We start from the raw sequence: 24430 nt of genomic DNA on the forward strand, positions 1-24430 counted from the left end.
ATTCCATCAACAGCTGGTGCCTCCACCACATATTCCATCACTAGCTGGTGCTACCACCGCATATTCCATCAACAGCTGGTGCCACCACTACATATTCCATCAACAGCTGGTGCCTCCACCACATATTCCATCACTAGCTGGTGCCACCACCGCATATTCCATCAACAGCTGGTGCCAACACTACATATTCCGTCACCAGCTGGTGCCTCCACCACATATTCCATCACTAGCTGGTGCTACCACCGCATATTCCATCAACAGCTGGTGCCACCACTACATATTCCATCAGCAGCTGGTGCCTCCACCACATATTCCATCACTAGCTGGTGCCACCACCGCATATTCCATCAACAGCTGGTGCCAACACTACATATTCCGTCACCAGCTGGTGCCTCCACCACATATTCCATCACTAGCTGGTGCTACCACCGCATATTCCATCAACAGCTGGTGCCACCACTACATATTCCATCAACAGCTGGTGCCTCCACCACATATTCCATCACTAGCTGGTGCTACCACCGCATATTCCGTCACTAGCTGGTGCCTCCATCACATATTCCTTTAGCAGCTGGTGCTACCACCACATATTCCCTCACTAGCTGGTGCTACCACCACATATTACCACACCAGCTGGTGCTACCACCACATATTCCCTCACTAGCTGGTGCTACCACCACATATTACCACACCAGCTGGTGCTATCACCACATATTTATTCACCAGCTGGTGCTGCAACCACATACTCCCTCACGAGCTGGTGCTTCCAGCACGCATTCCATCAACAGCTGGTGCTACCAGCACACATTCCCTCACCAGCTGGTGCTAACAGCACACATTCCCTCACCAGCTGGTGCTACCACCACATATTTCTTCAGCTGGTGTTACCACCACACATTCCATCACCAGCCGGTTCCACCAGCACATATTCCCTCACCAGCTGGTGCCACCGCCACATATTCCCTCACCAGTTGGTGCCACCACCACATATTCCCTCACCAGCTAGATGCCACCACCGCATATTTCCTCACCAGCTGGTACCACCACCACATAGGCCATCAGCTGGTGCCACCACCACATATTCCATCACCAGCTGGTGCCACCACCACATATTCTCTCACGAGCTGGTGCTACCACCACGTATTCCCTCACCAGCTGGTGCCACCACCACGTATTCTCTCACCAGCTGGTGCCGCCACCACATATTCTCTTACCAGCTGGTGCCACCACTACATATTCTCTCACCAGCTGGTGCCACCACCACATATTCTCTCACCAGCTGGTGCCACCACCACATATTCTCTCACCAGCTGGTGCCACCACCACATATTCTTTCACCAGCTGGTGCCACCACCACATATTCTCTCACCAGCTGGTGCCACCACCACATATTCTCTCACCAGCTGGTGCCACCACCACATATTCTCTCACAAGCTGGTGCCACCAACACATATTCTCTCACCAGCTGGTGCCACCACCACATATTCTCTCACCAGCTGGTGCCACCAACACATATTCTCTCACCAGCTGGTGCCTCCACCACATATTCTCTCACCAGCTGGTGCCACCAACACATATTCTCTCACCAGCTGGTGCCACCACCACATATTCTCTCACCAGCTGGTGCCACCAACACATATTCTCTCACCAGCTGGTGCCACCACCACATATTCTTTCACCAGCTGGTGCCACCACCACATATTCTTTCACCAGCTGGTGCCACCACCACATATTCTCTCACCAGCTGGTGCCACCACCACATATTCTCTCACCAGCTGGTGCCACCACCACATATTCTCTCACAAGCTGGTGCCACCAACACATATTCTCTCACCAGCTGGTGCCACCACCACATATTCTCTCACCAGCTGGTGCCACCAACACATATTCTCTCACCAGCTGGTGCCTCCACCACATATTCTCTCACCAGCTGGTGCCACCACCACATATTCTCTCACCAGCTGGTGCCACCACCACATATTCTCTCACCAGCTGGTGCCACCACCACATATTCTCTCACCAGCTGGTGCCGCCACATCACTGCAGACTCATAAGGAGACGAGACAGACGCCAGCAATTATACCTTTTATAGCCGAATGCAAAGAAATTATACGAATTATTAACTGGAATGGTGATAGTTGGGTTCTTAGACGAGCAGACCAGGACCGCCCCTTTCCCAAGCTTCCCTTCACCCGTCCACATCCCTTCCCCCATCCACTTCCCTTCCACAATCCACCTCCCTTCACCCGTCCGCCTCCCTTACCCCATCCACTTCCCTTCACCCCTTCCTCTACCACCTTTCCCAACACAATGAGAAACTGCCTTCAGTTAGGGTTGGGTCTTGGAAATACTGTGCGTGGTTAATGGTAAAGTTAGACCCAGACATCGTCAAAAGTTTCTTTTTCCTATATGTGGGTTATTTGTTTATTGTACCACTAGTGTATATACTGCTGGCACTGTACCACTAGTGTATACACTGCTGGTACTGTACCACTAGTGTATATACTGCTGGTACTGTACCACTAGTGTATATCCTGCTGGCACTGTACCACTAGTGTATACACTGCTGGTACTGTACCACTAGTGTATATACTGCTGGCACTGTACCACTAGTGTATACACTGCTGGTACTGTACCACTAGTGTATATACTGCTGGTACTGTACCACTAGTGTATACCCTGCTGGTACTGTACCACTAGTGTATATACTGCTGGCACTGTACCACTAGTGTATACACTGCTGGTACTGTACCACTAGTGTATATACTGCTGGCACTGTACCACTAGTGTATACACTGCTGGTACTGTACCACTAGTGTATATACTGCTGGCACTGTACAACTAGTGTATACACTGCTGGTACTGTACCACTAGTGTATATACTGCTGGCACTGTACCACTAGTGTATACACTGCTGGTACTGTACCACTAGTGTATATACTGCTGGTACTGTACCACTAGTGTATACACTGCTGGTACTGTACCACTAGTGTATACACTGCTGGTACTGTACCACTAGTGTATACCCTGCTGGTACTGTACCACTAGTGTATATACTGCTGGTACTGTACCACTAGTGTATATACTGCTGGCACTGTACCACTAGTGTATACACTGCTGGTACTGTACCACTAGTGTATACCCTGCTGGTACTGTACCACTAGTGTATACCCTGCTGGTACTGTACCACTAGTGTATACCCTGCTGGTACTGTACCACTAGTGTATACCCTGCTGGTACTGTACCACTAGTGTATACCCTGCTGGTACTGTACCACTAGTGTATACCCTGCTGGTTCTGGACCCGAAGTGTGGCCTTACTGATCTTGAACCAGTAGTTTGACCTTACTAGTCCTGGACAAAAGTGTGCCACTACTGGTAATGGACCAATGATGTGCCACTACTGGTCCTGGACCAATAATGTGGCACTACTGGTAGTGGACCAATAGTTTGGCCTTACTGGTCCTGGACCAATAATGTGGCCCTACTAGTCTTGGGCCAGTATTGTGACCTACTGGTCCTGGACCAAATGTGCCACTACTGATCCTGAACCAATAGTTTGGCCTTGCTGGTCCTGGACCAATAGTTTGGCCTTAGTGGTCCTGGACCAGTAGTGTTGCCCTACTAGTCTTGGGCCAGTATTGTGGCCCACTGGTCCTGGACCAATAATGTGGCCCTACTAGTCTTGGGCCAGTAGTGTGCCCTTACTGGTCTTGGACCAATATTGTGGCTCATTTTTCCTAGACCAGTAGTGTGCCACTTCTGGTCCTGGACCAGTAGTGTGCCACTTCTGGTCCTGGACCAGTAGTGTGCCACTTTGGTCCTGGACCAGTCCTGTGGCCCTATCGTTCACGTGCGTACGTACACAAGTGTCTAGCTCGCACGTACACACGTGGCTAGCTCACGCGTACACACGTGTCTGGCTCACACGTACACAAGTGTCTAGCTCGCACGTACACACGTGTCTGGCTCACACGTACACACGTGTCTAGCTCGCACGTACACACGTGTCTGGCTCACACGTACACAAGTGTCTAGCTCGCACGTACACACGTGTCTGACTCACACGTACACACGTGTCTGACTCACACGTACACACGTGTCTGGCTCACACGTACACACGTGGCTAGCTCGCACGTACACACGTGTCTGACTCACACGTACACACGTGTCTGGCTCACACGTACACACGTGTCTGACTCACACGTACACACGTGTCTGGCTCACACGTACACACGTGGCTAACGTGTGTACGTTTAAGACATGAGTTGATATGGTAAGTTATTTAGAGAAGGAAACAATGCACAAGATACGAAAAACAAAGGCTGGATAACGAGAACTTTCAAAAGAAGAAAGTTAATTCTAATGTTTAAATCACTTGTGCTCTCACGCCTAGAAAATTGTTTATTGTTGACGGCTCCGTTGAAGGCAGGAAAGATATCACAGCTGCAACAGATATAGAGAAAATACATTTGATATACCTTTGATGAGTTTCGAGTTTTTTTCTACACCCGGAGCCCTACCTTGGGCCAGGCTCGTCTGCTCCTGAGTGAATAATAACATAATCATAACAGTGTCAAGGAGCAGGAGATCTGATATTATATAATTCATACCCGTGACTTGGTATGCAACGCTCTCGCTTCACACACTTGAGTGTCTGTGGTTCAACCCCTGACAAGTAGATACTTGGGTGTTAGTGGGCTTTTGTGGGTGGCATCCTGGGGGACCTGCTGCATGCTCCTCCTTACATTCTTATTTCGTGCCATTGCCGCCCAGACCGCGTGCTGCCGTCGGCCTACACACACACACACACACACACACACACACACACACACACACACACACACACACACGCGAGAGCGGAAACTAATACTGACCAGTGAAGAGGCGGGGGCCAGGAGCTATGACTCTACCCCTGTAACCATAGGTGAGCGCGCACACACCCGGCAGAGTGTAGGGGCAACAAGGCTCTCAGAATTTTAGTGTTTTTATGGGTTTTAGGTGGTAGCAGAAGCCAGTGATAGTGTCAGTGAACAACCCAACAAGTGACAGTAAAGTCTTAAAAGTGAAATAGACGAGAGGGAGACTGAAATTTCAGCAAATTTGAAAGTGTCAAAGCGTGTTAGAGGCCTAGCAGGCACCTACTACCACAGAGCTACAAAGTCAGAAAGTCAAGTGTAAGTCAGATTGGTGAGTGAACTGTGAGGTAGCACATAGCAAGTGCGAAAAGATAACAAACAAGAAGGAAGTATAAAACAAAATAAAAGTATGAATGAAGGTTGGCCTATCAGTAGGCCTCCAGGAAGTGGTACTGCCATAGTCATGCTGTGTGTCATAAATAAGGAAAGAAGTGAAGTTACCAGCAGAAAACTGAAAACACTTAGTGCAATTTATCATACGAACGAAGTGCAAAGGATCAAGGAGACCGGAAAGTAAGACACTCTCAGCACCGAGCGGCAGCGAGCAACAACCAGACCACCACTTCTCTGCCAGATGCACGAAATATTTATCTAGTTGGGGTTGCAGTAGCACCAGTCTTCGCATGTTGGAAACTAAGGGTCACTCCTGAAAGCTATCAGAATTAGAGTGAATAGCCTTGACTAAGGTGTAGGTGAGTTAAGGCAGGGGTGACGGCTAGCTAGTGTAGGGTCCACCAGTACACATACTAACAAACGTGTACACTTTGAGGGACAACGCAATAAGTGTCCGGGCCCCAAGGGGGATTGCCAATAGACCCCTGACTGTCTTCAAGGAGTCACTGGACAGGCACCTAAAGTCAGTACCTGACCAACCGGGCTGTGGTTCGTACATCAGTTTGTGTGCGGCCAGCAGTAACTGCCTGGTTGATCAGACCCTGATCTACCATGAGGCCTGATCTCAGACTGGGCCGCAAGGGCATTGACCCCTGAAACTCTCTCCAGGTAAACACGCAAGTACCCACATGCAGTGCTAGTCAAAGCATTATGCTGGGTGAGCACCCCGGCATAATGCCATGATGAAAATAAAAGGACTACCATACAGGGGGATCTTTTTTCGTAAGTGCATTATGCCAGGTAGCAGCCATTAACATGACGTCACTTCCTGCCGCCACACTCCACAGTGACTCCTCAGTGCTCACGTGCCTGCCATAGTGAAAGGAAGTGTTGCACTTTTGTCTCTCATCCATCCCATTCTTTGTCCAGTGTTCCCTTTGGTTTTGGGGCTATACATGTTTGATTATGGGTAAAAGAAACTATAGCTCAAATCATAGGGCTTCACAAAGCTGGGCAACAGACGAAAGAAATAGTAGTCACCGCCAGGTTAAGAAACCGATCCTCTCCAAGCCACAGAAGAAACGTAGGCTGGATTATGCAAAGAAATATCTTCACTGGAATCCTCAACAGTGGTCTGGAGTACTTTGGAGTGATAAAGGAACCTTCACCATCACCTGTAACCGTGGGGGACATGTGTACCGGCCCAGAGATAGTGACCTGCTAGACCCACACTACACCTGTGGGACCACCAAACACCCAGACTCACTCATGGTTTGGGGGTATTTCAGTGCTCAGAGTGTTGAACTCATTGTGCTTCCTAAAAACCAGTATATGAACCAGTATAATTACCTGGAGTTATTGTGTGACAACTTACCTGAGGCATTTAAGTGTGGGGCTATGGTTTTTATGCAGGACGGTGCACCGTGTCATACCACCAGATCTGTAGTTCAGTGGCTTAAGGATTGTGGAGTGAGGTTCTTTAATGATTGGCCAAGCAGTTCCCCAGACCTAAAGCCTATTGAGAACCTATGGTCAATAGTGAAACGAAGTTTACTGGGCAAGGATATCAATTCCATCCCACAGCTGGAGGCTGCTCTTCATGAGGCATGGAATAATATACCTCCCCAAACTCTCAAGAATTTGTGTGAGAGTCTTCCTACATGGCTGAGGGATGTGATTAAGCATAAAGGACGCAGCACCAAGTATTAAAACCTCAGTAATTGTACAAATATATATACATTATAATCTTTAATGGTATGTGTTTGTGTTTTGGTATGTGTGGGGGGGGCAGCATAATGCCGTGACTAGCACTGTACACACACACACGTGTGTGTTTCTTCAGGCACTTTAAGCAGAGACTAGACTTAGTATCACTGACAGGTAGATTGGCTGAGAAGGAGTAAGTGAGGAGGGTTATTTTCCAGGCGCACACACACACACACACACACACACACACACACACACACACACACACACACACACACACACACACACACACACACACACACACACACACACACACACATTAGGCAGTTAGGAATCTAGGAAGAATTCTAGGAAGAATAAACATAGAAGGAACTAACATGTAGGTGGGTGGGTCAGCATCAGGTCAAAGTCAGGCCAGTGAATCACATGTGCATGCGAACCATGCAAAGATTCTTGAGTGCTCACTCATATGCACACATAATGTGCACCCACATCCATGTATGCATTCAAACCCAAAACTAATGCTCACACAAGCAAACACATATAACATGCACACAGGACAATTGACATCTCACTGTGACTTGATAGTAACCTACTCATTCGTTTCCCTACAGCTCTCCCTTTCCTCTTTCTCTTTCCCTATTCCCCTCTCTTTTCTTTCCTACCTTCCTTTCCCCTTTCTCCTTGTAGCCCCCTTCCCACTCTTTCTCCACCCCCCCACCACTATGCCTGTCTCCCTCCCTCTCCCCATCTCTCTCCCCCTTACAACTCCCTTCCCCCACTTTCTTCATCCCTCTTTCTCTCCACCTTTCTCTTCCTCTACCCCTCTTTCTCTCCACCTCTCCCCCTCTTTCTCTCAACCTCCACTCCCCACCTCTTTTATCCCTCTTTCTCTCCACCTCTCTTCCTCTACCCCTCTTTCTCTCTACCACTCTCTTCCTACCTGTTTCACATACTCTGCCTCCCTTCCCACTCTCTACCTCTCCATCACTCTGTCCCTCTCCCTATTTCTATGTAAAAGGATGGAACGACAGTGGAAGAACAAACTAGGAGGCAGAGAAGAAATAGAAACTAGCCGAAGCCACAGAAGCTAGGATACAGGCCCTAGAATATGAGGTAAATAGGCTGAAGCAAGTTACAGGGATATTGCCCAGAGGAGACACGGCATCTGAAGCAGGTACACCCTAACTGAACGAGGAGCCCAATGGAAAGGAAGGAGACATGAATTACACTAAGGCTCTATCACTCCACCAAACAAGACTGAGGAATGAAGGGGAGAACTGTTGGGAGCAGAGATAGCAGTAAGGGAGGGGGAGAAGGTGGAGAAGGGAACAGGTCCCATACTGAGGCACGACTATGCCACCAAGAGTTACAGGATAAAATAAGGGAGACAATGGGCATGTACAAACGGGACCCAGAGGCACAGAGGGAAAGGCAATGTTTATTCATGGGCTTCAGGAGAGTGAGGGGAGGACACACAGTGAAAGATGGCAGAAAGAAAAACAGGAGATTGAAAACATCATCGAAGAAATAGGTGAGGAGGACATGACTGAAATAGTAAAATTTCAGAGAATAGGGAGATACTTGAAGGGGAGAAATCAGCCGGTCAAACTGATTTTCAAGACAGAAACAGTATGGGACGGGATCCTGCAAGAGAAACCACGGCTGGAGGAATCATCACCATACAAGAGGGTGTTCCTAGACCATGACAGAACAAGAACAGAATGACAGAAACTGAAGGAGAGGACACAGAAATGAAAGGGGCTAGGAAGAGAGACAAGGACAAAATCAGCAGAGGACAACCAGAGTAGGGCAGATCACCTCACACTAAGCTGTAGAATTCCGCAGCACACTGCCAGGTCCCCCACCCCCACAGGCTCCCAGAACACTGTGTTGGAAAGGAAACTGAAGGTATGGTACACCAACACTGATGGAATAATGAATAAGTGGAAGGAGTGGTACGAAAGAGTCAAAGAGGCATTGCCGGACATCTTACAGAAACCAAGCTCACAGGAATGATAACAGAGGCCACCTTTCCACCAGGATATCAGATCCTGAGGAAAGACAGGGGGAACAGAGGAGGTGGAGGAGTGGCACTGCTTATCAAAAACCAATGGGATTTTGATGAGCTGGAGAAAGACAGATGAAAAGCAAGAGATTACATAATAGGAACTCTTCAGTCTGTAAGTCCCAAGGTGGCAATTGCAGTAATGTATAACCCACCACAGAAGAGCAGGAGGCCAAGGCAAGAGTATGATGAGAGTAATAGAGCAATGGTTGACACACTGGCTAAAATGGCCAGAAGGGCTCATGCGAGCAGGGCAAAGCTACTGATTGTACCAACACACGAGGGACATTACTAGAGAGAGAAAGGAGAGGATGAACCAGGAAGACTGGATCTAGTATTCACCTTGAGTAGTGCAGATACTGAGGACATCACATATGAAAGACCCTTCAGGTCCAGTGACCACATGGTTCTGAGCTTCGAAACATAGTTACAAGTGGAGAAGGAAGCAGGAAGAGCAGGACGAATGAAGCCAGACTACAAGAGAAGGGACTACACAGGTATGAAGAATTTCCTGTACAGGGTTTAGTGGGACAGAGAACTGGCAGGGAAGTCAGTAAACGAGATGATGGAATATGTGACAATATGCAAGGATGCTAAGGAGAGGTTTGTACTCAAGGGTAACAGAAATAATGCAGAAGCCAGGATGAGCCCTTGGTTCACCCAAAGGTGTAGAGATGCCAAATCCAAGTGTGCTAGAGAATGGAAGAAGTATAAAAGGCAAAGGACCCAGGAGAATAAGGAGAGCAGTCTTAGAGCCAGAAATGAATATGCACAGGTAGGAAGGGAAACCCAACGACAGTACAAAAATGACATAGCAGCAAAATCCAAATCTTACCCAAAGCTGTTGTACAGCCACATCAGGAGGAAACCAACAGTCAAGGACCAGGTAATCAGGCTGAGGAAGGAAGGAGGGGAGATCACAAGAAACGACTGTGAAGTATGTGAGGATCTCAACATGAGATTCAAAGTGTTCACAGAGGAGACAGAAGGGACTCTGGAAAGACGGAGAGGTGTGGTACACCATCAAGTGTTGGACACAATGCATACAACTGAGGTAGAAGTGAAGAGGCTGCTAAGTGAGCTAGATACCTCCAAGCCGATGGGTCCAGATAACATTTCTCCATGGGTCCTGAGAGAGGGAGCAGAGGTACTATGTGTACCACTAACAACAATCTTCAACTCATCTATCGAAAAAGGGCAACTGCCCGAGGTATGGAAGACAGCAGACGTAGTCCCAGTTTTTTAAAAAAAGGAGACAGACATGAAGCACTGAACTACAGACCAGTGTCACTGACATGTATGCAAAGTAATGGAGAAGATTATCAGAAGAGTGGTGGAGCACCTAGAAAGGAATGAGCTTAACGACAGCCATCATGGTTTCAGGGATGGGAAATCCTGTGTCACAAACCTACTGGAGTTCTATGACAGGGTAACAGCAGTAAGACAAGAGAAAGAAGGGTGGGTAGATTGCATCTTCTTGGATTGTAAGAAGGCATTTGACACAGTTCCACACAAAGGATTAGTGCAAAAGCTGGAGGACCAGACAGGGCTAACAGGGACGGCACTGCAGTAAATCAGGGAATACCTGTCAGGAAGACAACAGAGAGGCATAGTATGTGGCGAGGTGTCAGAGTGGGCGCCTGTAATGAGTTGGGTTCCACAGGGGCCAGTCCTAGGACTAGGGCTGTTTCTAGTATTTGTGAACGACATGATGGAAAGAATAGACTCAGGAGTGCCCCTGTTTGTAGATAATGTGAAGTTGAGAGGAATTCAATCGGACGAGGATCAGGCAGAACTACAAAGGTATTTGGAAAGGCTGCAGGCCTGGTCCAGCAACTGGCTCCTGGAGTTTAACCCCACAGAGTGCAAAGTCATGAACAGTGGGGAAGGGCAAAGAAGACTGCAGACGGAGTACAGTCTAAGGAGCCAGAGACTACAAACCTTACTCAAGGAAAAGGATCTAGGGGCGAGTATAACACCGGGCACATCTGAAGCGCACATCAACCAAATAACTGCTGCAGCATATGGGCGCCTAGCAAACCTAAGAACAGCATTCCGACATCTCAATAAGGAATCGTTCAGGACACTGTACACCGTGTACGTTAGGCCTATATTGGAGTATTCAGCACCAGTTTGGAACCCACACCTAGCAAAGCACTTAAGGAAAGTAGAGAAAGTGCAAAGGTTTGCAAGAAGACTAGTCACGGAGCTAAGGTGCATGTTCTACGAGGAGAGGTTAAGGGTAATTAACCTAACGGCACTGAAGGACAGGAGAGATAAGGGGAATATGATAACGACATATAAAATACTGAGAGGAATCGACAAGGTGGACAGAGACAGGATGTTCCAGAGATGGGACACAGAAACAAGGAAGTTGAAAACTTAGATGAATCAAAGGGGTGTTAGGAAGTATTTCTTCAGTCACAAGACTTGTTTGGAAGTGGAATAGTCTGGGAAGTGATGTAGTGGAGGCAGGATATGATAAAGCTCATGGAGCAGGAAGGGTGACCTAGTAGTGACCAGTGAAGAGGAGGGGTCAGGAGCTGCGAATCGACCCCTGCAACCACAACTAGGTGAGTATATACATACACACACACGAGAGTGGCCCTAGTAGCGACCAGTGAAGAGGTAGGGCCAGGAGCTATGACTCGACCTCTGCAACCACAAACGGGTGAATACAAATAGTTAAGTAAACACACATACATAACTATACACTGTCGTATACAGGAAGATACTAGACGACTCGGTAGAAAAATCTACTCTGACGGTATATAAGCCCGGTGACAAGCAGGGTCGTCATGGGCACAGTGAGAGAAGTTTTCCTGACGAAACTGTGTCACTACCTCCGTCAAGTCCCAGATTAACCAGGCTATTACTGTTGGCAGCCTGTTGCCCCACACAGCCATCACAGCGAACAAGCTTGACCCCAGGACGGGCTACCAGGGTAGACAGATACGAAATCAATCATAGGTGTCTGACAGGTATACGTGGCTAGTTCACACGTACACACACGTGGCTAGTTCACACGTACACACACGTGGCTAGTTCACACGTACACACACGTGGCTAGTTCACACGTACACACACGTGGCTAGTTCACACGTACACACACGTGGCTAGTACACACGTGGCTAGTTCACACGTACACACACGTGGCTAGTTCACACGTACACACACGTGGCTAGTTCACACGTACACACACGTGGCTAGTTCATACGTACACACAGGTGGCTAGTTCACACGTACACACACGTGGCTAGTTCATACGTACACACATGTGGCTAGTTCACACGTACATACACGTGGCTAGTTCATACGTACACACAGGTGGCTAGTTCATACGTACACACGGGTGGCTAGTTCACACGTACACACAGGTGGCTAGTTCACACGTACATACACGTGGCTAGTTCACACGTACACACTGGCTAGTTCATACGTACACGCAGGTGGCTAGTTCACACGTACACACAGGTGGCTAGTTCATACGTACACACACGTGGCTAGTTCATACGGACACACACGTGGCTAGTTCATACGTACACACACGTGGCTAGTTCATACGTACACACACGTGGCTAGTTCACACGTACACACACGTGGCTAGTTCACACGTACACACACGTGGCTGGTTCATACGTTCACACGTGGCTAGTTCATACGTACACACACGTGGCTAGTTCACACGTACACACACGTGGCTGGTTCATGCGTACACACACGTGGCTGGTTCACACGTACACACACGTGGCTGGTTCATGCGTACACACACGTGGCTGGTTCACACGTACACATGGTTAGCTCACACGTGGCTAAGCCAAAGGTGTACACACACACACACACACACACACACACACACACACACGCATACACATAAACGCATACACACACGCATACACACACACACACACACACACACACACACACACACACACACACACACACACACACACACACACACACACACACACACAGAGGCTAGCTCTCAAGCGCACACATTCTGTTAGTGGGTTGGATTTGTGAAGGACCTACCTAGTATGGGCCAACAGGCCTACTGCAGTGTTCTTCCTTTCTTATGTGACTGTCTCACACGCAGAGTAGGGAAGAGAGAGAGGAGGTATAACCATGATATACAAAATACTTCAAATAATAAGTATGGTAAACAAGAGAAGGATTATTACAAATATATGATCATTCAGAAAGTTGTGTAATCCTACCTGACACAGTGCTTGAGCGCACAGTAACACGAGGTACCAGTAACTCAGAGTGAATTGACACAGAGTGTCTCAGTACTCACAGTCAAATGTAGGAGATGGTATACAAGTCTAGTTCTAAGTGTGACAGCTATAATATTGGTGTTTCTCACCCAGGCGGCAGGTTGAATACTCCTCTTCTACACTCACAAGTAACTTTATTTAGGGACTGCTACATATAAGTACAATTATCATACATAGTGTAAATTATCTAGGATAATCCAAAAGTCAGTGACTTATTTCCATTGTTTTCCTTGTATTTGCATTGGGGTCCTTGTATCAGAATAGTGATTCACCTTGATCCTTGGCTAGCTAACGATGCGGGGGGCCAGGAGCTACGACTCACCATGAAACTTCTGCAAGCTCTTGTTTCATCTGGTACACGTTCCTTGTACAACTGGACTCCGTGACTGTCTCAAGATGGGCGGCAGGAGCCTTAGATTGTTTTACTCCCCATACACCTGCTGCTTCCTCGACACACCTGCTACTTCCTGCACACATGTTTGCCTCTCTGGCCACACCTGCTGTCTCTACCCCTATCCACACCTGCTCCTACACGTGTGTTTATCTTGCCTATTGAGTCTCGATACAATATCGTGTATTACATTATAATATGTTAATATAACGAAGAGTCTTACTTGTTAATGTTTGTGGCTGCTGGTGGTGATGCCATTGGTTGGGAGGGGCGTGGGCGGCGCGGGCGTGGCGGTGACGACGCAGGCGTGGCAGGGCGGTGGACACGGTGGGCGGAGGACACCCGCGCGGATCACTCGCTCAGGCAAGACTGGAAAGCTCGCGCGCGAGAGGGTCCCCGGGTTATATACCGCCCAGCTCCACCTTATTAGGCAACCCCTGCGCCCTCCTGCCTCCTCTCTCATTGGCTGCAGCCTCCACTCATTCACCAATGACGGTGATGCTCCATCCCTACCCGCTTATGATTGGCCAATCTTAAATCTCCGCTCCTCCCCCTTCCAGTTTGTTGTGTTATGATTTCTTAAGGATCAGTAGGACGCATTCTCTTTATACATAATTAAATATTACTTTAAATTAATGACCAAAATTTATGGTGAATTATTAAACTATTCCTCGAAATAATTTTGAAGAATGTGTAATGCAAGAATGACGATGGTGAGAGTTTTGTGGGTTAATGTTAGAAGTCTTAGAAGTTGCGAGTGACAATTGTTATGGCGCGCGCCTGTGATGAGGAGGCGCACTTATTGTCCTGGAACAAATACCTTCTCCAGCAGGCTCGCCTCGGCCTCGTGTAGGTTTAATGAAGTAGAAAGACTTCCAGGACAGGTATTAAGAGTGAACCTATGTTATCTCCTCACCATCAGAGGCTTCAGGCTTTGTCAGCCTCTCAAAGTAGAGTACTTGTGCTCACTCATTTGTGATTGCAGGGTTTGAATATCAGCTCCTGGCGTTTTCAACCTCCTAGCCTCGTGAGTCCAGTCGTACATAATATTGAAGCTGTGTATGTAGCCTTCCACTTCTTCGTCCACCTCATTCCACCTCGTTATCCATCTTGACATCCCTGTGACATGTATCTTTTAACGTCCGCTTGTGTCCTTGTGTAGACCATACGCAGTCTGTTCAGTTTCCACGTAAGTAAGTTTATTCAGGTATACACAAATACAGTTACATAGAATTATCATACATAGCACCTATCAAGTCTTCCGAGTTATTTGTCTTCCGTTATCATATCTTCCCTTGTTCTAGCCTCCAGTGTCGTTACTCCTCACAATTCTTCCCCATAAAGCCGGCATTAGTCTCGTTGCAAACCTCTGCACTTTCTCTATTTTTTTTTACATGATTTATCAGTTGAGGATTCCATGCTGGTGATGCGTAGTCCAGAATTGGTGTTAAATATGGATTAAGTAGGTGAGTGAATAATTGATAAGATACCTAAAGTCTACTCTTAAAGTTCGCCTAAAGCGCATTTGTCACAGAGGTTATTCACTTGATATGAGCCTCTGGCGATTTGCTGCTTGAATACCTGAAGGATGTTTTCGGGAGCCAACGTCCCAGCGACCCGGTTTCCTATCAAGCCCGGTCGATCAAGGCTTGATCGGCCATGCTCACCCCGTGAGTTCTTGAGTGAGGTTTAAGGTCTCTATCCCTCGAATCTGTACCTTGTGGTTTTCTTTTCATTTTCATCTGCCGGGGTTGAATTCCATTGTCTGACCTGTCCTGCACTTTGTCCAATGCCATTTCTGATCTTCTCTTCTTATCGCTTTTTATATTCTCATTAATTTTACATCTGTGATCAGGATTATATTGAACTGTCTGTTACAACATATTACCTGTTATTCCTGGCTGCTTCTTAAGTTTTTGTCCTAGTCTCTTGTGTGGTACTACATGTCAGAAGCTTTCTTACAGTCCAAGAACATACAGTCTGCCCATCCCTCCCTCTCTCTCCTGCCTTACTTCTCTTACTTTGTCATGGTACTCACTATAATATGTTCACAAGACAGGATTTACCATTTTTAATCCCATGCAAGTTGCTCTGTGTGACACAACTTCTCTCTATATGCGCCACCACTTTTCTGATTATATTTTCCAGTTTCTTAAACAATATATATGTCAATGATAATGGCGTTTAGTTCAGCGCATTCTGTCTCTGATGTTCAATATTATGACTACCTTCCTTGTTTTCTACATCTCTGGTAATTGTCCCACATATATAGTGACTTGTAGAATTATGCTAACAATTCTTTGTGACGTGAATGTGGAGACCTACCTGGGTGATGTGACGTGAATGTGGAGACCTACCTGGGTGATGTGACGTGAATGTGGAGACCTACCTGGGTGATGTGACATGATTGTGGAGACCTACCTGGGTGATGTGACATGATTGTGGAGACCTACCTGGGTGATGTGACATGAATGTGGAGACCTACCTGGGTGATGTGACGTGAATGTGGAGACCTACCTGGGTGATGTGACGTGAATGTGGAGACCTACCTGGGTGATGTGACGTGAATGTGGAGACCTACCTGGGTGATGTGACATGAATGTGGAGACCTACCTGGGTGATGTGACGTGAATGTGGAGACCTACCTGGGTGATGTGACGTGCCGATGTACATGCTGGGTGATGCTCCTGCTATGTATGTTTTCATGTTCAATCCCACATGTTTGAGAGTCAGCAGTGTAGAGCCACGAGCTCCCAGAGGCCTGTCATAGTCTCACCTATGACAGATGAGCTTTCAAGTGAGTACATGGTTCAGTCTTGCTGGTTTATTCCTCTCTGACTCTGTCCCTCATGACTATTCCATCGCTATCATTGTATCTCTCCACATTTCTGATCTTCCACATGGATCAGTTTTCCCCACTCTATTTCTTTGTGGTTTTCCCAGTCTATTTCTTTGTGGTTTTCCCAGTCTATTTCTTTATGGTTTTCCTAGTCTATTTCTTTGTGGTTTTCCCAGTCTATTTCTTTATGGTTTTCCTAGTCTATTTCTTTGTGGTTTTCCCAGTCTATTTCTTTGTGGTTTTCCCAGTCTATTTCTTTGTGGTTTTCCCAGTCTATTTCTTTGTGGTTTTCCCAGTCTATTTCTTTGTGGTTTTCCCAGTCTATTTCTTTGTGGTTTTCCCAGTCTATTTCTTTGTGGTTTTCCCAGTCTATTTCTTTGTGGTTTTCCCAGTCTATTTCTTTGTGGTTTTCCCAGTCTATTTCTTTGTGGTTTTCCCAGTCTATTTCTTTGTGGTTTTCCCAGTCTATTTCTTTGTGGTTTTCCCAGTCTATTTCTTTGTGGTTTTCCCAGTCTATTTCTTTGTGGTTTTCCTAGTCTATTTCTCTATGGTTTTCCCAGTCTATTTCTTTGTGATAAGTGTGCTAATTTTCCATTTTTATTGAAGGAATTGGAGTTATAATTTCCATATGATGCTATATAACTACCTCTTGTGATTCACTTCAGATCTTCAAATCAGATATTTAACTGCATTATAAACTTACGCCGCCCTCTGAAATATTCTAATTTCGTGCATTGAAGTACAAGGAACTGTTGTGATGAATGGTTTGAAAAAAACCATTCATCACAACTGTCAGACACTGCAGCATCATGGGATCTTCTTACAAAGAATTCTTCAACGCTTGTTCAACCTTTGGACAAAGACCTACTTCGACTAGTGGATGGTACCACTATGACCCCGCCTCCACCTGCTTCACCTCACCTCACTACAGTATATAAGCCACGTCTACGGCCCTATGCTGTACATCCTACAAGATTGATGGACTGAACACATCGACTCCAGGCCGAGGGACTGATTACCTCATACTCCTCCTCTCCTTACGCCTTCCTCTTTGTATTGAACTGATGAAGCCACTGTGTGGCGAAACGTTTCCTGAATAAAGATTCCCATATGCTGCATAAGTGTCTCAATCTACAAGGAACTGTTGTTATGCAATGCGGGAATCCCTTCCATCATGCAGCGAGTGAAAGACATCTGTGACAAGAGTTTCTTGAAAAGTGAATTAAAATTAATGCTAGGAGAAAATGGACAATTTTGCTTCATAACTTCCCAAGGTAAATCTTAGGTTTCTATGATGATGCCGGGAGTGAGATAATTCACGATAAAAATTTTTTACAAGCACACTAGGATAACCTGGATATTGATGGATTTGTGTTATGTGGTGTCGTCTTGAAGCTTCTGCAGTAGTGTCAAGTAGTCCTTTATCTTCACATTCTTATTGTGATATTATTCACTTTGGTGATTGTACATCACTGCTATTACTACCTTGGGTACGCTAGTCTTGATTGTACATCACTGCTATTACTACCTTGGGTACGCTAGTCTTGATTGTACATCACTGCTATTACTACCTTGGGTACGCTAGTCTTGATTGTACATCACTGCTATTACTACCTTGGGTCCGCTAGTCTTGATTGTAGATCACTGCTATTACTACCTTGGGTCCGCTAGTCTTGATTGATCACTGCTATTACTACCTTGGGTCCGCTAGTCTTGATTGTAGATCACTGCTATTACTACCTTGGTTCCGCTAGCTAGTCTTGATTGTAGATCACTGCTATTACTACCTTGGGTCCGCTAGTCTTGATTGTAGATCACTGCTATTACTACTTTGGGTCCGCTAGTCTTGATTGTAGATCACTGCTATTACTACTATTACTTTGGGTCCGCTAGTCTTGATTGTACATCACTGCTATTACTACCTTGGGTACGCTAGTCTTGATTGTACATCACTGTTATTACTACCTTGGGTACGCTAGTCTTGATTGTACATCACTGCTATTACTACCTTGGGTACGCTAGTCTTGATTGTAGATCACTGCTATTACTACCTTGGGTACGCTAGTCTTGATTGTAGATCACTGCTATTACTACCTTGGGTCCGCTAGTCTTGATTGTAGATCACTGCTATTACTACCTTGGGTACGCTAGTCTTGATTGTAGATCACTGCTATTACTACCTTGGGTCCGCTAGTCTTGATTGTAGATCACTGCTATTACTACTTTGGGTCCGCTAGTCTTGATTGTAGATCACTGCTATTACTACCTTGGGTCCGCTAGTCTTGATTGTAGATCACTGCTATTACTACCTTGGGTCCGCTAGTCTTGATTGTAGATCACTGCTATTACTACCTTGGGTCCGCTAGTCTTGATTGTAGATCACTGCTATTACTACCTTGGGTCCGCTAGTCTTGATTGTAGATCACTGCTATTACTACTTTGGGTCCGCTAGTCTTGATTGTAGATCACTGCTATTACTACTTTGGGTCCGCTAGTCTTGATTGTAGATCACTGCTATTACTACCTTGGGTCCGCTAGTCTACCTTTGATTGTAGATCACTGCTGTTACTACCTTGGGTCCGCTAGTCTTGATTGTAGATACTATTACTACCTTGGGTCCGCTAGTCTTGATTGTAGATCACTGCTATTACTACTTTGGGTCCGCTAGTCTTGATTGTAGATCACTGCTATTACTACCTTGGGTCCGCTAGTCTTGATTGTAGATCACTGCTATTACTACCTTGGGTGATTGTAGATCACTGCTATTACTACCTTGGGTCCGCTAGTCTTGATTGTAGATCACTGCTGTTACTACCTTGGGTCACGCTAGTTTTGATTGTAGATCACTGCTATTACTACCTTGGGTCCGCTAGTCTTGATTGTACATCACTGCTATTACTACCTTTGGTCCGCTAGTCTTGATTGTAGATCACTGCTATTACTACCTTGGGTCCGCTAGTCTTGATTGTAGATCACTGCTATTACTACCTTGGGTCCGCTAGTCTTGATTGTAGATCACTGCTATTACTACCTTGGGTCCGCTAGTCTTGATTGTAGATCACTGCTATTACTACCTTGGGTCCGCTAGTCTTCATTGTAGATCACTGCTATTACTACCTTGGGTCCGCTAGTCTTGATTGTAGATCACTGCTATTACTACCTTTGGTCCGCTAGTCTTGTAGATCACTGCTATTACTACCTTGGGTCCGCTAGTTTTGTAGATCACTGCTATTACTACCTTGGTTCCGCTAGTTTTGTAGATCACTGCTATTACTACCTTGGGTCCGCTAGTCTTGTAGATCACTGCTATTACTACCTTGGGTCCGCTAGTTTTGTAGATCACTGCTATTACTACCTTGGGTCCGCTAGTCTTGTAGATCACTGCTATTACTACCTTGGGTCCGCTAGTCTTGTAGATCACTGCTATTACTACCTTGGGTCCGCTAGTCTTGTAGATCACTGCTATTACTACCTTGGGTCCGCTAGTTTTGTAGATCACTGCTATTACTACCTTGGTTCCGCTAGTTTTGTAGATCACTGCTATTACTACCTTGGGTCCGCTAGTCTTGTAGATCACTGCTATTACTACCTTGGGTCCGCTAGTCTTGTAGATCACTGCTATTACTACCTTGGTTCCGCTAGTTTTGTAGATCACTGCTATTACTACCTTGGGTCCGCTAGTCTTGTAGATCACTGCTATTACTACCTTGGGTCCGCTAGTCTTGTAGATCACTGCTATTACTACCTTGGGGCCGCTAGTCTTGTAGATCACTGCTATTACTACCTTGGGTCCGCTAGTCTTGTAGATCACTGCTATTACTACCTTGGGTCCGCTAGTCTTGTAGATCACTGCTATTACTACCTTGGGTCCGCTAGTCTTGTAGATCACTGCTATTACTACCTTGGGGCCGCTAGTCTTGTAGATCACTGCTATTACTACCTTGGGGCCGCTAGTCTTGTAGATCACTGCTATTACTACCTTGGGTCCGCTAGTCTTGTTTGTGTCTGTTTTGTGACTGATTCAACTTTGTATCCGTCTAATAATGTTATCAGCGCCACTTCTCCCCCTTCCTTGTTTACAATATAGTAAGTAGTTTAGAAAACCTATAAGTATAAGAATGAGACTTGTGCAACACACGTGTATCTTTAATGGCTTCATCAGTTTTGTACAGAGAAGGAGTTGGAAGATGTGAAGGAGTTTGAGGTAATCAGTCCCTCAGTCTGGAGATGTGTTCAGTCCATCAGTCTTGATAAAAGTACAGCATATGCGTGGAAAAGGGGCTTATATACTCAAAGACAGGTGAGGCGAAGCAGTTGGAGGCGGCGTCACCGGTGGACAAAATAAATCTACTAGTGTGAGTCAGTAGGTTAGACACAGCAACATCTTGGCATCTTGATACAGAGAATTATTTGACATTCCAACTGAAGACATCATCTTCAGGCTGAGGGATTGATTGCTTCAAACTCCGTCACATCTTCCACTGTTTTTTCTCTGTACTGGACTGATAAAGCCACTGGTTGGCACAATGTTTCAACAGTAAAGATACCCAAGTGTTGCACAAGTTTCTCATTCTCCTCTTTTATCTAATTCCTAATATTTGAAAATCTGCTGGGAATATTGCACCTCCTATGTTCTCCATCAGTCCTGTGTCAGCGAGAGTTATGATGTATATTGTTTCTCTGATATTTGTTCATTCATCAATCTTGTTAAATATTTGATCTGCTTTGTTTACTATAAGATACTCTGAGCTTCTTTCCTCGTGGTATGTCATCCTGGTGTCTTGGTAACCTGTCCATGTGTGTGGGAGGTGGCGGGGGCAGGAACAAGAGGAGGCTGGAGAAGGTTCAACCATAGTGGATAGGGTAGGCGCAGTAGGGATCTTCTTGCACTAGAAGGATTATGCATGTTCTTGAAGAACATAAAAGAGGAACACTGCAACAGGCCTTCTGGCCCATACTAGGCACTCTCTCCTCAAACCTAAACTTACTAACAAAAATATTTGCCCAACCCATTTTCAGTGCTGCCCAAGAGAGACAGGGTTAATGTATTTTCCTGGGAAGTTGAGATGGTCTTGCTGACAGCTGGGCAGTGTGTGACATGCTCCTCGCAATTTATCATCACTTCCATGTTTTCCTTTTTTTTAATCATTATTAACACATCGGCCGTTTCCCACCAGGCAGGGTGATCCGAAAAGAAAGAAACACTTTCATCATCATTTACTCCATTACTGTCTTACCAGAGGCGCGCCTACACTACAGTTCAACAACTGCAACATATCAACACCCGTCCTTCAGAGTGCAGGCACTGTGCTTACCTCCTCCAGGACTCAAGTCCGACTAACCGGTTGTCTTCTTATTTTTAGTAATGTATACAGGAAAAGGGGTTACTAGCCCCTTGCTCCCGACATTTTAGTCGCCTCTTACAACACTCATGGCTTATGGAGGAAAGATTCTTTTCCACTTCCCCGTGGAGATGAAAGAAAATAAAGAACAAGAACTATTTAGAAAATAGTACATGCTTAACAGTTCGCAAATAGGCGAAATTATTTACAAACATTACGTCCACAGCAGGATTCGAACCTGCAAACTCTGCATCAGAGTATAGAGTGCTCTATGAAGATTGAGAAACTTATGCAACATATGGGAATCTTTATTTAGGAAACGTTTGGCCACACAGTAGCTTCATCAGTTTAGTACAAAGTAGAAAGGTGCATTGGAAGCAGAAAGATGTAGTGGATTGATGAAGCCACTGTGTGGCGAAACGTTTCCTAAATAAAGATTCCCATATGTTGCATAAATGTCTCAATCTTCAACTTGTCAGTTTTCAAAACCATTCAAGACAGAGTACTTTATCCACGACGCCAGACCCATGTGGGGTCTGGCGTCGTGATCAAGTACTGTGTACTCTGATGCTGAGGTTGCAGGTTCAAGTCTTGTTATAGACGTAGAAATAATGTTTGTAAATACATGTACATGTAGTGTACCTAAGTTTAAGTAGAAGTAGCAAGAAGTACCTGTTTTCTTCTTATATTTGTAGATGTATAAATACACACAGTGATCAGGCACAAAATTAACAATCCAAAAATAGATAACAAAAAGGTACAATACCGTGACTGGAACGATACACAAATAACCCGCACATAAAAGAGAGAAGCTTACGACGACGTTTCCGTCCGACTTGGACCATTGACAAAGTCACTTTGTCAATGGTCCAAGTCGGACCGAAACGTCGTCGTAAGCTTCTCTCTTTTATGTGCGAGTTATTTGTGTATTTAACAATCCAAATAAATTTTTCGTTCTTGAGACTCCAAACTCTGCCAACATCTTTAAAATTTTTGATATAACATTAACCCACTTGACTTCAAAGAGCTGAATGACACTTATAAGTTTACCGCTTAGTTGTGATTATTATAATTATCTTGGAAGAAATTATTGATAGATGTCCGGCAGTCAGACCTAGGCTCATGCAACTCCGTATTCATAAAAAACTGCAAAAAAACAAAAATACCTTAAATATCTTAGGGAAAGGGAGTCTGGAGACAGGAATCTTCCCAGTCATTAAAATCTACTGATATAGCCCCACTCCGCGATAATGGAAGCCAAGTAATCACAAACTCTACAGACTGATAGTACTGATGTCTCACATTATCAAAATCTTTCAGAGACTTTTAAGTAGCTTGCTAAACATGTGAATTAATAACTTCACAAGCCAGAGTAGGTACCCATAGCAACATGGGTGTAGAGTAGGTATCCATGGCAACATGGGTATAGAGTAGGTACCCATGGCAACATGAGTATAGAGTAGGTATCCATGGCAACACGGGTATAGAGTAGGTACCCATGGCAACATGGGTATAGAGTAGGTACCCATGGCAACATGAGTATAGAGTAGGTATCCATGGCAAAACGGGTATAGAGTAGGTACCCATGGCAACATGAGTATAGAGTAGGTATCCATGGCAACATGAGTATAGAGTAGGTATCCATGGCAACACGGGTATAGAGTAGGTACCCATGGCAACATGAGTATAGAGTAGGTATCCATGGCAACACGGGTATAGAGTAGGTATCCATGGCAACACGGGTATAGAGTAGGTATCCATGGCAACACGGGTATAGAGTAGGTATCCATGGCAACATGAGTATAGAGTAGGTATCCATGGCAACATGAGTATAGAGTAGGTATCCATGGCAACACGGGTATAGAGTAGGTATCCATGGCAACACGGGTATAGAGTAGGTATCCATGGCAACACGGGTATAGAGTAGGTATCCATGGCAACACGGGTATAGAGTAGGTATCCATGGCAACACGGGTATAGAGTAGGTATCCATGGCAACACGGGTATAGAGTAGGTATCCATGGCAACACGGGTATAGAGTAGGTATCCATGGTAACACGGGTATAGAGTAGGTATCCATGGCAACACGGGTATAGAGTAGGTATCCATGGCAACACGGGTATAGAGTAGGTATCCATGGCAACACGGGTATAGAGTAGGTATCCATGGCAACACGGGTATAGAGTAGGTATCCATGGCAACACGGGTATAGAGTAGGTATCCATGGTAACACGGGTATAGAGTAGGTATCCATGGCAACACGGGTATAGAGTAGGTATCCATGGCAACACGGGTATAGAGTAGGTATCCATGGCAACACGGGTATAGAGTAGGTATCCATGGTAACACGGGTATAGAGTAGGTATCCATGGCAACACGGGTATAGAGTAGGTATCCATGGCAACACGGGTATAGAGTAGGTATCCATGGTAACACGGGTATAGAGTAGGTATCCATGGTAACACGGGTATAGAGTAGGTATCCATGGCAACACGGGTATAGAGTAGGTATCCATGGCAACACGGGTATAGAGTAGGTATCCATGGCAACACGGG

At 45.8% G+C, this 24430-nt stretch overlaps 1 long non-coding RNA gene across 1 annotated transcript in view; it reads right to left on the bottom strand.

Moving 5' to 3' along the window:
* Window positions 1–14073, bottom strand: part of LOC138855250 (uncharacterized) — a 185215-nt gene extending 171142 nt beyond the window's left edge. The window contains exon 1 of the long non-coding RNA XR_011394442.1: window positions 13918–14073. This is a non-coding gene — a long non-coding RNA (uncharacterized lncRNA). The remainder of the gene's footprint in view (window positions 1–13917) is intronic.
* Window positions 14074–24430: the final 10357 nt, after the last annotated feature.

The sequence above is a fragment of the Cherax quadricarinatus genome, chromosome 86 (genome assembly GCF_038502225.1).
Source record: "Cherax quadricarinatus isolate ZL_2023a chromosome 86, ASM3850222v1, whole genome shotgun sequence".
NCBI lineage: Eukaryota > Metazoa > Arthropoda > Malacostraca > Decapoda > Parastacidae > Cherax > Cherax quadricarinatus.